Source organism: Mustela nigripes, chromosome 4 (assembly GCF_022355385.1).
Source record: "Mustela nigripes isolate SB6536 chromosome 4, MUSNIG.SB6536, whole genome shotgun sequence".
NCBI lineage: Eukaryota > Metazoa > Chordata > Mammalia > Carnivora > Mustelidae > Mustela > Mustela nigripes.
The window spans coordinates 130,544,379-130,560,240 of record NC_081560.1 but is presented as its reverse complement, the minus strand read 5'-3'; the positions used below and the strand labels follow the sequence as shown (position 1 = coordinate 130,560,240).

The 15,862-nt window shown below is 39.1% G+C and overlaps 1 protein-coding gene across 2 annotated transcripts in view; it reads right to left on the bottom strand.

Annotated features, from left to right (window-relative positions):
• Positions 1 to 15,862, bottom strand: part of REEP3 (receptor accessory protein 3) — a 96,223-nt gene that overhangs the window by 33,127 nt on the left and 47,234 nt on the right. The window lies entirely within an intron of this gene.

Genomic DNA, 15,862 nt, shown 5'->3' with positions numbered 1-15,862 from the left:
TCTGCTCGAATATTTACCCGAGAGGTTTTTGAAAATATTGATGTCCTCTTAGCTCCCTCCTTATCCTGACTCATTTTTCTCTTTAGAAACATATCACATATCTAGCAAATGTTTAACTTTAAAAAAATTTTTTTGGTCTTTCCCTACTAGAATGTAAACGCCTAGAGGAGAAAGACTTTTATTTTGTTCACTGCTGAATTCCCTGTGCCTGGCCTTGACCGTTGAGTTGCTGAATGAATATGGGCTGTGCGCAGCTCAGCGAGCTCCTCTCTCTAAGGACTGCAAAAGGCCAGACACTCGAGAGGAGATGGAGCAGGACGGGGGAGCATCAACCAGCCCTTTAAGAGATCTGGTTTTAAAAGTGGGGGGTGGGGGGGGGAAGAGGGGGAATAAAAAAATAGCATGAAGCAAAAAGAAAGCAGGTTTACACTCTCAAGGGTTGAAAATTCTACCAGCAAGATAAGAAGATCCAAACGAAGAGAAAGCAGGGATACTTAATGGAACAAGATCCCACATGAGAAAGACAAGAATAAGATTATGAAGAAGCGTGGGCTCGAGAAAGCAGGAGAGAGGCATGCTCCTCTGAGACGGAACCGGCTGTGTTGGGAACAAGGCCAGAGCCAGGGACCTCGATCTTTACTCCAGAGGAGGAGGGCAGGTCATCCTTTCAGGCTGGGTGTGAGTGGGAAGGAGGGTGGGTTGGAGGACAGGAGTAAAGGTTTAGACAAGCTGCTCATCTGGATAGGAAAAGCAGCATCCTAGGGAGATGTTATATAGATTATGAGACAAAGGATGGCCTCAGCTGCTCTGGAGGTTAGATCCAGGAGGCTGCTCATGGTCCAGGTTGAGGACAGTGAAACAAGAGAGGGATGGGAGGTGACAGGCTGCTCTCTGTAAAGCAGCCCAACAGCAGAAGGGTGGCTGTGGAGCCCCCCCTTTGCAGGTAGGTGGGGCCATGTGTCCAGTTCTCCCCAGCAGAATGGGAGGTGAGGCTTTTGAGAAGTGGGTATATCTCCCCCACAGGCTCTTCCTCCTTCCTGTGGTCTGGGAAGGCAGGGAGCAGGGCAATGCTGGAAGCCATGTACTGAAGGTGGGTAGAGTCCCAGTTCTTGAAGGATGGCAGAGGACAATTTGTTGCCAAAATGAACACCTAACCTGGACTGTTATATATAAGCGAGAAATACTTTTCTTTTCTTTTTTTTTTTTTAAAGATTTTATTTATTTGACAGAGAGAGATCACAAGTAGGCAGAGAGGCAGGCAGAGAGAGAGAGGAGGAAGCAGGCTCCCCGCTGAGCAGAGAGCCTGATGCGGGACTCGATCCCAGGACCCTGAGATCATGACCTGAGCCGAAGGCAGCGGCTTAACCAACTGAGCCACCCAGGCGCTCCAAGAGAGAAATACTTTTCTATATTGCTTCAGCTGTTGCATTTTTATTAGACACTGTAATTACAGTAGCTTTGCCTACCCTAACATGAAAGGTTATGCTAGGGCAAGGCTGTGGTAGCAAAGGTTCCAGAATGAGGGAAGAAGCATCAGTCCCAGTGCCACCGGCTGCCATGCGTGGCACGGCTGATGTCCTGATTGGTGATGAAGGTGATACCATCAGAGTGATCTGAAAATGGAGAAGAGGATTACCATGTGAAGAAATTCCGGTTAAGACCCCTTCAGTGGACTCTCAGCAGATTTTGGAAGATAGGAAGCACTGATGTTCTCATGCAGCAGATTGGGGAACGGCCAGAGAAACGCTATTTTAAACTATTTTTGTGTGATCTCTTGGCAAATGTGGTTCTATCTCTGTGAATGTGTTCATTCTCATCTGCACTGAGAGTCTGTATGGCTTCTTTGGCAATCCCCTTCTATTTTCATGAGGCCAATAAATCAGATAAGTAAGCTAGTTAGATGCATGAAGTTTTAAAGTGGGTATATTCTGAGTGGGAGGCCAAGATATCCAAAGTATAAAGTACAGAGAAGTCAGTGGGAATACTAATTGAAAAATGTTATTATTTGATGCTCACTTTGCTTTGTCTTGTTTCCCAAGAATATACCTGATGCCTCCTATGGTACCCGGAACAAAAGACATTCTCAAAGGTATTTATTGAAAGAATTAAAGGAAAAAAAAAAAAAAGAATTAAAGAGCTAGGCTAACTTATATACAAGACTGTAATTTCCATTCTTCCTAATTATTTAATAATATACCTTTTTTGAAAGTAGTCACAATGAACTGGCGATTATATTTAAATCTGGAATGCAGGGCACTTGGGTGGCTCAGTTGTTATGTGTCTGCTTTCGGCACAGGTCATGATCTCAGGTTCCTGGGATTGAGTCCCACTTTGGGCACTCTGCTTGGTGAGCCTGCTTTTCCCTTTCCCTGCTGCTCCCCCTCCTGTGCTCTCTCTCTGTCAAATAAGTCAATAAAATCTTTAAAAAAGAAAAAATAAATAAATCTTGGAATGCTTTATATACTATATTTTTTGTGACTAGAGAAATATGAATATTTTAATTTAAAATACAACATTTATAAGTAAGATTCCTCAAACAGAATCTTAAAATCATTTAAATATCACAATGAATTTATATTCCAAGAAAATATACTTTTATAATTAAGCAAGTTCTTTTGGAGATTATGGACTCATCTGTGATACAAAACCATAGTATCTAAAATTACATTCTAGTTTCTATAGTGCATGGATCAGATTAGCTTATTTAACAAGCCAGCACCTGCTTTATTATTACTCAAAATCCATAAGGCTTTTACAAAGCCTTAGCATTTCAGAAACCCAGACAGTCATGTGATGGTGTTCTTAGCTTTACTTTCTCAAAGGAATTAGAGGATATTTTAAGCCTGAGTGAATACTGTAAAATGAATATACCCATAGGCTAAATTTACTATCAAAAGACCATGCTCCATTTAATAGGTATGCATTTACCTACCCTTGATTGCAAAAGAAAAGTAGGCCTCATTTCACGATCTTTTAACATTTTTAAGAAAACAAGTTTTTATGATTTATACCCTTAGACAATGAAATTGATTGAAATCCTCAAACAAATAAAACAAACAAAAAGTGAAGCAACCGTGAAACCATCCTTCTAATTCCATCACAGAAATTGAGAGCAATGCACAGGCCCCAAATATACAGGGGAATATCATGTTCTCGTGGAAGGAGGCATGTTGCTATAGATTTATGAGTCATGGTAATAGCAGTAATGCCATATTAATTAAAAAATATTGGGGTGTCTGGTGACCTGACATCAAGCTCAGGTCTTGATGTCAGGGTCATGAGTTCAAGCCCTGTGTAGGGCTCATGCTGGGTGTGGTGCCTATTGAAAGAAAAAATAATTTCTTTCCTTTTTTAAAAGATTTTATTTACCTATTTGACAGAGAGAGAGAGAGAGAGCGAGCACAAGCAGGGAGAGTGGAAGAGGGAGAAGCAAGGTTCCCTGCTGAGCAGGGAGTCCGATGTAGGACTCAATACCAGGACCCAGAGAACTCAATACCAGGACCCAGAGAACCCAGACACCCGAAGGCAGTTACTTAACCAACTGAGCCACCCAGGTGCCCCCAATTTTTTTTTTTCTTAAATTGTATCTTTATAACTTATTCTGTGCTAGGACCAGTGTGATATTATAACAACAGTGATATTAACAGTAACATATGTTAAATGATCTCAGTGTATAATTACACTTGCATGATAAAAGAAAAATTATGTGATATATTAATTTGATAGATATTACTTAGGGCCTTTTAGCAACAAAACCCTTCTACATGAAATAGGCATAAACCTGATGTCAAGGTATTCCTACCACCAAGAAGCTTTCGTAGGAGGGATTAATAAAAGAGGACATAAAAGAATAAGGTTTGGTGAAAACCAACAGAGTGTTTGCCCACCATGTAACTACTAATGTTTTATTAAATAGTATATATTATTTATTTGCCTTGCAGGAATGAAGTTTCTTCACTTCCAAAGGAAAGCCTTCCCTAATTAACTCCCGCCCCTCTAAAGGTCATGTATAATCTCTGTGCACCATCCTTTCTTAGCAATGGTTTATATAACACCTACCCCTGCTGCTTAGTCTATAACAACCAACAGGGACAGAAACCAACCTGTCCACTATCATGTTGCCAGCACCCAGCACCGTGGATCAGGTAAAGCAAGAGCAGAGGAAGACTTTTGCTTAATAGTTCCTTAATTTGGGGGGCTCAGTCTGTTAAGGGGCTGCCTTTGGCTCAGGCCATGATCCCAGGGTCCTCGGATCAAGCCCTGCATCAGGCTCCCCCGCTCAGCCGGGAGCCTGCTTCCTGAGCATGCCCCTGCCACCACCCCTGCACACACACTCTTGCTCGGTCTTAAATAAATAAATAATAGAAATTTAGTTTCTTAATTCTAAGGTCTGGATTGATGCAAGACTCAAACACGTAACAAACAAGTAACTCCGGACTGCAAACAGCAGTTCATAACATACAAAACAGTCTATTCTGTCAAAGTTCTCAGACTTATCAGGGAATAAGTAATTTTCCAGCATTTCATAATTCCAGATTCTTTGAATCATAAAGCAATTAATGCTGGTCTTTAAGAAAAAATGAAAAATTACATATGCCTAGTGATTTCAATTATAACCACACTAAGTAAAGACAGATCAGAAAATGCTAAAATATGCTTCACAGGAAAAAAATTTTTTTTTGCTGAATCTAAAAAGAAATAAACACTGCTGAATTTCAGACCACCCAAAGAGAACTTTATTTTCTGACCATTATTATTCACGCAAGTCAATTCACCCAAAACATTCATTCTACACCACATTTCAGAGACAACAGAGACCTTCTAATATAGAATTCTTTAGCAATAGTATAGAGTTGAAAAGATTTCTCCCGTTTCATTAACATTATGCAATAATTTGGTTACTTCATAATGATTTTTCCCCACTAAAAACAAAAAGGAACAAAATGTGAGAAATCAATAGAAAAACTCCCTCTTTTATCCAACCCAGATGGCTCGGTTATGGGATTTTTCCCACAGCTGTGCCAAGTTAGAAGCATGCTTGAAAATAAGCTAGTTGAAGTTCAATCCAAAGTGAATAGACGCCATGGCTGAAAAGAGTTCTTTTTTTAAAAAAGGGACATGTGTTTGGGGTGAATACATGAGGCTAGAATTGATTTGGGCTTCCTCAACTTTGGGGTACTTCTTCCCCCACTGCCCCATTTAAGAATATCTTAACTTTGTACAGCTCCCCCAAATTCAGATGTCTGGGGATTATATTCTCAGATGGTGAAGCTGCTGCAAGATCCCAGGCATCACTGCCAAAGACCTCACGGATTAATTAGCCTGTAGGAATAATGGACTGTAACTAGAAATGGAAGCCTCTGTCACCCTACTTCCTTGGTCTTCCCCAGTGACTGTGCATCACAGAAGCCCTGTGTATCTTGTCCCTAACCTCAGCAGTCTGAGGAACTCGAGAGAAGGCAAAAGTGCAAACATATTTAAAAACTAGGTGATAATTAATTTAAAAGGGAGTGTTGGAAAGAAGATGTAAAAAGCAGGATCTGCTTATGGGAACTGTTCGCGGGAGCAGAATTCAGGAAAGAATGACGTCTTCGTCCAAAATAACTCTCTCCACCTATACTGGCTGAGAATTCACAGTTCACTTTTTTATACTATTTAAGGTACTATTGATTTATTTGGGATAATAAATATTTGTGAGAAAAACAGTTCCCTTATAAAAGAACCACACAGAATTTCCTGGGAGGGGCCCAGGGAGAGTGAGAGAATCTTAAGCAGATACCTTGCTGAGTAAAGAGCCTGATAGGGGCTCAGATTCCACCAGGCTGAGATGGTGACCTGAACTGAAACCAAGAGTCAGATGCTCAACCAACGGAGCCACCCAGCTGCCCCTTACGTGTGCTTTTAACATTAAATTGTCACTCTACCTAAAAACAAATAAATGAATAAAAAATAAATGGGGCGGCGCGTGGGTGGCTCAGTGGGTTAAAGCCTCTGCCTTTGGCTCAGGTCATGATCCGGGGGTTCTGGGATCAAGCCCCGCATCAGGCTCTCTGCTCAGCGAGGAGCCTGCTTCCCACCCACCCTGCCTGCCTTTCTGCCTACTTGTGATCTCTGTCTGTCAAATAAATAAATAAAATCTTAAAAAAAAAAAAAAAAAGTCACTCTACCTTCTTTCCCTAAGTGTTCCCAAAGTCTTGGCCCATCATGTTTCCCACGTAAAGTATTCTAAGGACTGGCATGGAGGTACCATCATTCCATCTACCTTCACACATGCAATCCCATCTTGCTATTTCCACAAATGAACTAACTGAGCTACTCCAGGATATGCTCCTTTGTCCAGGTGACAGGCAAGACTGCAAGGCACACAGAACATGAAAAATGTCATTCTTTTAGCTAAAATACACTCTTTTATAGGCAACTTGTAGTTTTATATTCTGGGCTCAATAGCATACTTTGAACCTACAATAATCATTCAAACAGTAAGAACCAGCCTTTAAGCCACATGGGATAACACAGTGTTCTTGAGAAGCAAAGACTGGCAGGAAAAAACTCCAGGAAGAATAAATCTCTGTCGTGACTGAAAAGGAACCTGGAATATCAAATTACTTCCCTTCAAAAGCACCTAGAGAACTGAAGTTCACATTTGGGTGAGTGGAGAGGGAAGAGTGACAGGTCACAGGACACTTGGGGGTAAGAAAGGGCTGGCTGAGTGCCAGGGTGCAGGACAGCCTGAAGGCCCTGGGTAAACACAGTCTGAGGAACAAAGAGGCAGGAGTAAGGTGCAGAAAGGTGAATGATTCTAGAGGGAAACTTTACTGATGGAGGAAATCCTTTGTATGGCCAGCCTCACAACACTGGAACTAGGAGAAAGTCTAACTGAATATCTTTACCCCCATAATTGTATCGTATGATTAATTGTGTTAAAGCATTATTTTTCTACAAGACATTCCAAGTTGTTAATTAGTCCATTTACATACAGATGTTTCTAAAACAAACTATTTGCTATTTGAGGTCCATCTGCATACAAAAACTTATATTTAAAAAGTACAATGTAGCAAAATGATTCACTTTTCACAATAACATAAGATACCTCTTAATTATTTTCACCTTGGCTGCAGATAAAAATTACTTGGGGATTAAAAAAAAACACATTTAGGGGCTCCTGGATGGCTCAGTCAGTTGAGTGTCCGACTCCTATTCTCTGCTCATGTCTTGATCCCAGAGTCATGAGTTCACACCCTGTATTGGGCTCCACACTGGGCATGGAGCCTGCTTAAAATAGTAATAAAAAATATATAGCATGATAAAACTAAAGTGTTAGATCTTCATTTAAAAGAGGCCTATTGGAAGCCTTCGAAAATTAATATAATATTTAAAAATAAAACTACTCCATCGAACTTTATGACTTTTTAAGATCTTTTGTTGAAGATTTTTTGCCCACATTTTACCTACAGAATTTGGAACTGTGGTTTAAAAACAAAGGAATCAGTCTATATTTAATCTGATAGCCAAGACACACCTGTCAGAATGCCTAATATCAACAACACAAGAAACAAATGTTGGTGAGGACATAGGCAAAGAGAAACCCTCTTGCACTATAGGTGATAATGTAAACTGGTACAACCACTCTGGAAACACTATGGAGGTTCCTCAGAAAGTTAAAAATAGAACTACCCTGTGATCCAGCAATTGCACTACTAGGTATTTACCCACAGAATACAAAAACACTAAGTCTAGAGGAGACATGCACTTTGATGTTTACAGCAACATTATCTACAATAGCTAAATTATGGAAACAGTCCACGTGTCTATCAATTGATGAATGGATAAAGATCTGGTATATACATATACAATGGAGTATTACTCAGCCATCAAAAAGAACGACACCTTGCCATTTGCAATGACATGGATGGAGCGAGACAGTATTATGCTACGTGAAATCAGTCAGTCAAAGACAAACACCATATACTTTCACTCATATGTGGAATTCAAGAAATAAAACAAATCAGCAAGGGGGAAAAAAAAGAGAGAGGCAAGCCAAGAAACAGACTTTGAGAGAACAAACTGAGGGTTGCTGGAGGGATGGTGGGTGGCGGGATGGGTGATATAGGTGATGGGGATAAAGGAGGGCACTTGTGATGAGCACTGAGTTTGTATGTAAGATTTGAATCACTATATTGTACACCTGAAACTACTACTACAGTGCATATTAACTGGAATTTAAATAAAAAATTTTTAAAAAATAAGATACCTATTGGAAATCTTTTTAAGTTAATACAATACTTTAAAATAAAACAATTCAACTCAATATACTTTTGTGACTTTTCAAGATCTTTTGAAGACTGTTTTCTCATTTGACCTGGAGTTTGGATATGTGGTTTAAAAAAAAAATCAGTATATTCTGATAGCCAAGAGACAGACAAAATTTCATATATTTGTATAACATAATTTTTGGGGTAATTTTTAAAAGAATCTCATATTCTTACATTTCTATTATATTTCTGAATATCTGTCAGCTTTTTTTATTTTTTAAAGATTTATATGTTTATTTGAGAGAGAGAGAGAGTAAGCTGTCTCCCCTCAGTGAGGGTGGTGGCAGTCAAGTGTTTTGGTTGCTGTAGCCTTTCTGATTTTCAGCTGTTCCATCACTGGGGATTGGGGTGGAGGTGGCTAGGCCTCCCTCCAATTTACTCCTTAACAACATTTCCTTTAATGGAAACACTGTTTCTGTCCCTGTTTTCAAAAATCTATTTCCATTGGCACCACAATTGGTCAAATTCTTCTTAGATAATAGCAAAAGCCCAAGTTAGCCTATTAGGTTTAAATGTTACTATGAGAAATTTTTTTTTCTTTGTGTATGTTTTCCAAAGCATTTGCATTGGAAGCTAGAAAAGGACCAGATCGCTGTGCTTGGCCAGCTATATCTTAGTGTGAAAATTGGAGGCATGCTTTTGTTGACTTCATAAAGGTCAAGAAGTACTGTAATTCACATTCTAAAATTTTAGAAGGAACTATGCTAGACATTCACTTAACACACAACCCGATTATATAACCTTACTTAAATTTAACACTTGTTTTCTAAAGTGAGTTCATTGTAACGGCCATGAGATGATTATGAAGAAATTGGTTTTAGAAAATGTAAGGAAGCGTCTAAGTCACTTAATTATAATAGCATCAATTACTTTAGCAGTGAAAATACATACTGGTATGTAGTTAACATATAATAAGTAAACGTGGCATATCAAAAATCAGGTTTATAATTGTCTCCCATTCAAGTACTAACCAGGCCCGACCCTGCTTAGCTTCCGAGATCAGAGGAGATCGGGCGTGTTCAGGGTGGTATGGCCGTAGACTCAGGTTTATAATTGTAAGTAGATTTATTTCATTAAAGGATAATGAACTGTCCCAAGTGATTTTATTTAACTGTCCTAAATGAAAATTGTGATTTTTATTTATCGGTACTTGATTTACAAACCAAATAACCCAAGACAAGATGGACACGCATGTATTCACTGATGTCAATTAAAATTAACTTTTAAAATGATTGTCAGAGATCTAAAAAATGATATCTATTACTACTTTTAACCCATCTTCTATGTAGACACATTTTAAGAGCCCATGTTAATGATAAAATAAGTCTTATTTGATATCGCAGTATATTTCAACCAGAAATATGCCACTCACAAAGTCTATTTGGGAATCTGGGTAAAGATGATAAACTGAATATACACATTTAATTGTATCCTTACCACAAATCTCATTAAAACAACAGTAAAAGTGATTTTTTAAAAGAAACTGAGTCCAGAAAATATAGAAGAGAAGACAAGGTTGAAATTTTTGGAGCTAGGAAGGAAGCGGATGAGTAGCAACAGACTTAGGGGACCTGAAAAAACTGAATATTAAGCTGAGAGTGGGAAAAATTGAGAAGCAATTCAACTTGACACTGCAGAGCTCCAGAAAGGCTCAAGAAATGGTGACATAATTCTTGGCTACTAGGGCAAAAGACAGGAAGAATGGCTGTTAAGTCTGCCTAAGGAGCAGGCAGGCCCCCAGATGCCCTCCCACTCTAGTGGTTTGGTGATGTGCCTCCTTCCTCCCAGAAGAACCTTGTGGCTGATTCTCTGGGAAGAGTGAGTCAGAGGAGCTCTGGATTTGCAAATCTCTGACACAGTTGAGAGAGGAATTAAGTTACAGTTTATAAATTAATAACTGAGAGCCCCCAACCATTATACTATCAACAGAATGCTAGCTAGCAAGTACCTTTCAGAATGGTAGAATCTTCTCTGAAGAATCTGACTTGCATGAGAGAAAATGCCAAAAGATACAGACAAATTGACAATTTGCCAAGGAAACAGTTTTTATGGTTTGGACTGTGTCTCCCTCAGATATGTTGACGTCTGTTATGGACTGAACTGTGATTGCCCCAAATTCATATGTTAAAGTCATAAGCCCCAAGGTGACTGTATTTGGAAATGGGGCCTTAATGGAGGTTATTAAGATTAAATGAAGTCATAAGGGGGCCCTAATTTGATAGAACTCATGTCCTTAAAAGAAAAAGACACTCTTGTGTCTGTCACACCTGCACCTAGAAAAGGCCATATGAGGACACAAGGAGAAGGTGGCTGTCTACAAGCCAGGAAGATGTGTCATCAAAAACCAATCCTGATGGCACCTTAATCTTGGACTTTCAGCTTCCATAACTGTGAGAAAATAAATTTGTGTTGTTTAAGGTCCTCGGTGTGTGGTATTTTGTGATGGCAGCCTGATCTAACTAATACAAAGTTGTAACCCCCAGTACCTCAGGATGTGACATCATTTGGAAACAAGGTCACTGCAGATGTTATTAGTTAAGACAAGGTCACACTGGGGTATGGTGGGCCCCGAATCTCATGTGCCTGCTTCCTTGGAAGGAGCAGGGAAGAGACTCTGAGACACAGACACACTGGTAGATGACCATGTGAGGGCAGGCGCAGAGCATGAAGGGCTATAGCTAGAAGGTAAGGAGCACCAAGGATTGGCAACCACCAGACCCCGGAAACAGGCAAAAAAGGATTCTCCTCAACAGGCTTCAGAGGGAGTGTGGCTCTGTCCACATCTTGATTATGTCCTCTGTACCTCCAGAACCATGAGACATAAATTTGTTTGTTTTTAAAGCTATTCAGTTTGTGGTACTTCCTCTCAGGAGCTCTGGGAACAAATACAATTGCCTCATCAGACCACCCTACACTGAAAAGGACATTCAGGCCTCTTCAAGGGCACAGGGTCGCTAGCCAGCTTGTGACTATCATACTCTAACATGAGCAGAGGACCAAGGACTATCCAACATTTGAGAAAAATCAAACATGACAGACAGAGGCTGAAACAAACAAACAGAATTCAAAGGAAAGATTATGCAGGAAGTAGACATCTAAAATACCATCATTCACAGATTCAGACAAAAGGGAAGCTATTTTAAACAACATAAGAATAGGACACTAGAGGAAAAGGAACATTCATTGAATGAAAAGCGCTCTTAGAAATTCAACACACAGGAGCAGGAATTAAAGATTAACTAAAGGGTTAGAAAATGAAATTGAGAAACCCATCATAAAATAGAACAAAAAGAAAAGTTGACAGAAGACCAGATCAGAAACAAAAGATCAGAAAACTGCCTCTTAAACAGCCTTCTGGTAAGTAAATATAAGCCTGTGGCTTGACAAAACTAATTTTCAAAAAATTCCACTTAATCAGAGGTTAACCTTTGTACTTCCCAAAAGAAAATCCTTGAATCAAGTGAGTATTTTTAATCCAAAATATGAAAAGATGGGGCACCTGGGTGGCTCAGTCAGTAAATGATCCCAGGGTCATGATCCCAGGGTCCTGGTATCAAGCCCCACATCAGGCTCCCTGCTCAGTGGGGAGTCTGCTTCTCCTTCTCCCTCTCCCTGACCCTCTCCATGCTCATGCTGTCTCTCTCTCTCTCTCTCTCAAATAAATAAATAAATAAATAAGATCTTTAAACAAAAATATGAAAAGATACCTGGGGAATACTTCCTGACAATATAAAAATGTATACTTCATTGTATTTTTTCCTCTTCTATACCACCCTAAAACTAGCAGACAGCTTCACATTTTACCAGTTGAAAATAACTGTTAAGCTGGTATGAGGCATATTTGTTCATTTTCATATCACCCAAGTATCCAGGAAAAATTAGGTCACTTTCAAAACCAAGTCAATAGGGTTTTAGAGGGCTATTTCTAAGCCTTTTAAAAGAGTAGTCTCCCAGAGTTTTCACTGTTCTTTGTTCTTGCTCAGAGTAAGTCTCGGGACCAAATGTCTGATTTTGATTTTTTAAGTGCTGTCAGCCAATCTTTTCATTGCCACGTTCTCCAACATTCTTAGAATAAGAACACGGTTTCCTAGAAAAGCTACAGCAATTACACACGACTTGGAAGTAAACACTCTATTTTCAAGTCACGAGATGGTATAAGCCTAAAAAAATTTGCAAAACCATACTAATTCTTCAGTAAGTTTACATTTCAATTACTGCAAGGCTGAAAGACTTTAAGTAGGCCATATCAGCCACACTATACAGGAAATTATATCCTAGGAAAGCTCTGTTTTAAAAATAGGCAAAGGAAGAAAGGAAGGTTGCCAAAATACACAGCACTTTCCATTTGTTTTGATTTGAGTACAGCATCTGTTTTATCAGGTGCAATCTACTATTTGCAGGCTTAAGGGGAATGGTAGTAGTTAGGGTGGAAAGAAGTAAATTAATCTAAAATGTTTGCTTTCTGAAAACAATTTTGAAGTAGATATCAGTGGAATTTAGGTAAGAACCAAATACCACAAAGAAACTGAGCTTTGGGGTAAGTCAGAATGGACTATATACTCCTTAATCCAGCAAAATCAAAGCTGAGAAACCAGACCAATCCATTTAAGAAATGTACGCTTTTCAACTCTACTTCCTTTCCTTATTCTTTCTTTCTTTTTTATATTTTATTTATTCATTTGAGTGAGAGAGCATGAGTGGGGGGAGAGACAGAGGCAGAGGGTGAGGCAGACTCTCCGCTGAGCCGGAAGCCCAACATGGGGCTTGATCCCAAGACGTGGAGATCATGATCTGAGCCAAAGGCAAAAAGCTCAGCCGTCAGAGCCACCCAGGTGCCTCTTTCCTTTTCTTATTCTGAATATTCATTTACTCATTCATTCAAAAAATACTGAGTACCTACTATAAATACCACGTCCTGTTTTAGGTAGGGAATGTAGCAGTTAACAAAACAGCAAAACTCTGTGGAGCTGTCTCTTGGGGGAGGGGGACAAACACACATGCAAACAAATAATACAATATCAGATAATATGAAAGCCTATTAAAAATATAACAGGGAAATCTGAAGAAGGTTAACTTTGCTAAGAAACTACCATATGCAAAACAAAGCAAATGTGGATGGGGTCAGTACACAGGAAAACAATGAGAACAGAGTTTTAGTAAAACTGTTAGACCAGAGTTTAAGTTTAGGCGAGACTCAGCAAGAAAATAATATTCAAACATTTCGTCAAAAGTAAATTTAGAATGGAAATACTTAAAGAACTGCCAATACTTTCAAAACCCAATTTCACTTTTAACAGTTTTAATCACAGTTGATTTAGATGCTTATGAGTTCTGTCCTAGTACTGGCTGGTTAAGCAGCCTCAGTGCCCTTCTTAAAAAAAAAATGCCCTTATTTTTATGGCCCTGGCAGGCCTACGTTGGAAGAAGGTCCACTGGCTGGCTGTGAAAATTGTTCCTACTTTTTCCTGAAGCTAGAATCCTCATTTACTTTTCTAAAGGTAGCATGGTAGCAGAGAAAGAATAAAACATTATGAATAAGATATCCAATCCGATACCATTCCTGCCTTAAAGATCTATGTGACCCTGGCCAACTTAATTTACTTCTCGGAAACTGTAATACCGAAATATTTCCCCACCTACTTTACTTATTGATTTAGAGTTGTTGTGAGGATCAGTGAGATATAGTAGACAGGATAATGTCTCCTTCCCCCAAAGGCGTCCAAGTCCTAATTCCTAAAACCTATGAATATGTTAGGTTATATGGTAAAAGAGAAGATGGGTTGTAAATGGAATTCAGGCTGCCAACCAGGTGACCCTAAGATGGGGAGAGGATCTTGGTTTATTCAGGTGGACCCAATGTAATCACAAGCACCCTTATAAGTGGAAGAGGGAGGCAGAAGAGAGAACCACTGGGATGGAAACATGAGAAGTCTCAGCTCAATGTTTCTGGCTTTGAAGATGATGACTAGAACCCTAAGTCAAGGATGCACATAGGCTGTCAAAGCTAGAAAAGTTAAGGAACAGATTTTTCCTTATAGCCTCCAGAAAGAGGACAGCCCTGTAGATTTATTTCGGATTTCTGATCTCCTCGACAGTAAGAGAATACATTTGGGTTGGTTTAAGCCAGTAAGTACATGGCAATTTGTTACAGTAGCAGTTAGAAACAATAATGTATAAACGTACTTTGAAACTGGTAGGAAACTAAATAAAAGCAAATGTTCTCATGTGACATCTCCTCTTGGCATCTCCGCTTGGTCTCACTAGCAGCCCTGATGGCAGACAACCTGGTCGCCGGGTCTTCCGAGTTGTATCGTATTTCCCAGTTAAAGGTAAATGCCCTGCCTTTCCTTTTCTGATGCCTGGCCATTTTTGTTTTTAGCTTTCATTTTGTTTATGGAGAGGTGATTACCATGTAACTATCAAACCAACTGCCTTTCTACCTGCCTAGTTCCTCCTCAACTACTCCTTATTCTGATGTTCCCAAGAGCACATTAAGAGAACTTTTCGGAGTCACAATATCACAGCAAAATTACATACAGATAGTTTCTACTCGGTTAATAAGGAGTTATTCTCTGAAAACTACAAGACAATATGTGAAATATATACCCAACTACACACATGTATGCATACATATGTACATATATCAACATATATCCTGTTTTATAGTTTTTCCATCAGTTTGAGTAAGAATGTTACTGGATTCTCTTCCATGGGTTATCTTTAACTTCTGAGACAATTAAAACTGCAGGGTTAGACCATTCTTATTAATCCCAAATTTATAGACAAATACAGTGACAAAAATTTGAGTATTAAGGAATTAGAACACACAAGCCCATGTTTTTAAGTCTCTAAAAATTAACACGAACGAATTTAAACAGATGCATAGTAAGAAACAGATAAATATTTTATAATGGTTCTTAGGTCAGTCGCTAAATAACACTAGTTTTTTTGCTCTTTTAGCATGAACTTACACATGACAGGCCTATTTCTTTTTTCCCCACATTCTTACTTTCATATTCCTTACCATTATCCCCTTTTAATTTTAGGGCATGGCATTTGTGTGCCCACTGGTAATATCTTTGTATTACTACAGCATCTCATTTAAACTTCATTTTCAATTTGTACTTAATTCTTTTCCCAAAAAATCACCCAGATTTAGGGGGAAGATCGGAGAATACCACAACTACATAGCATACCGGTCTGCATATCCTGGGTTTAAAATGCTTTACAGGTGAAATCGGTGCAAAGTTGAGAAACTTCACCCTGTATTTCAACTGAAGCTAATGGGATTCAGGAAAAAAGTCCTTTAATAACAGTATGACAAACATTTCAAATAAGAAGGAATGTTATCAGCTAGTACAGTTGACCCCTGAACAACACAGGTTTGGACCATGCAGGTCCACTTACTCAAATTCTTTTTCAATAAATCTAGCACAGTCCTATAAATGTATTTTCTCTTCCCTATGATTTTTCTTAACCTCTTTTCTCTAGCTTGCTTTTTTTTTTTTTTTTTTTTTAAAAGAGCGGGCCAGAGAATCCTAAGCAGGCTC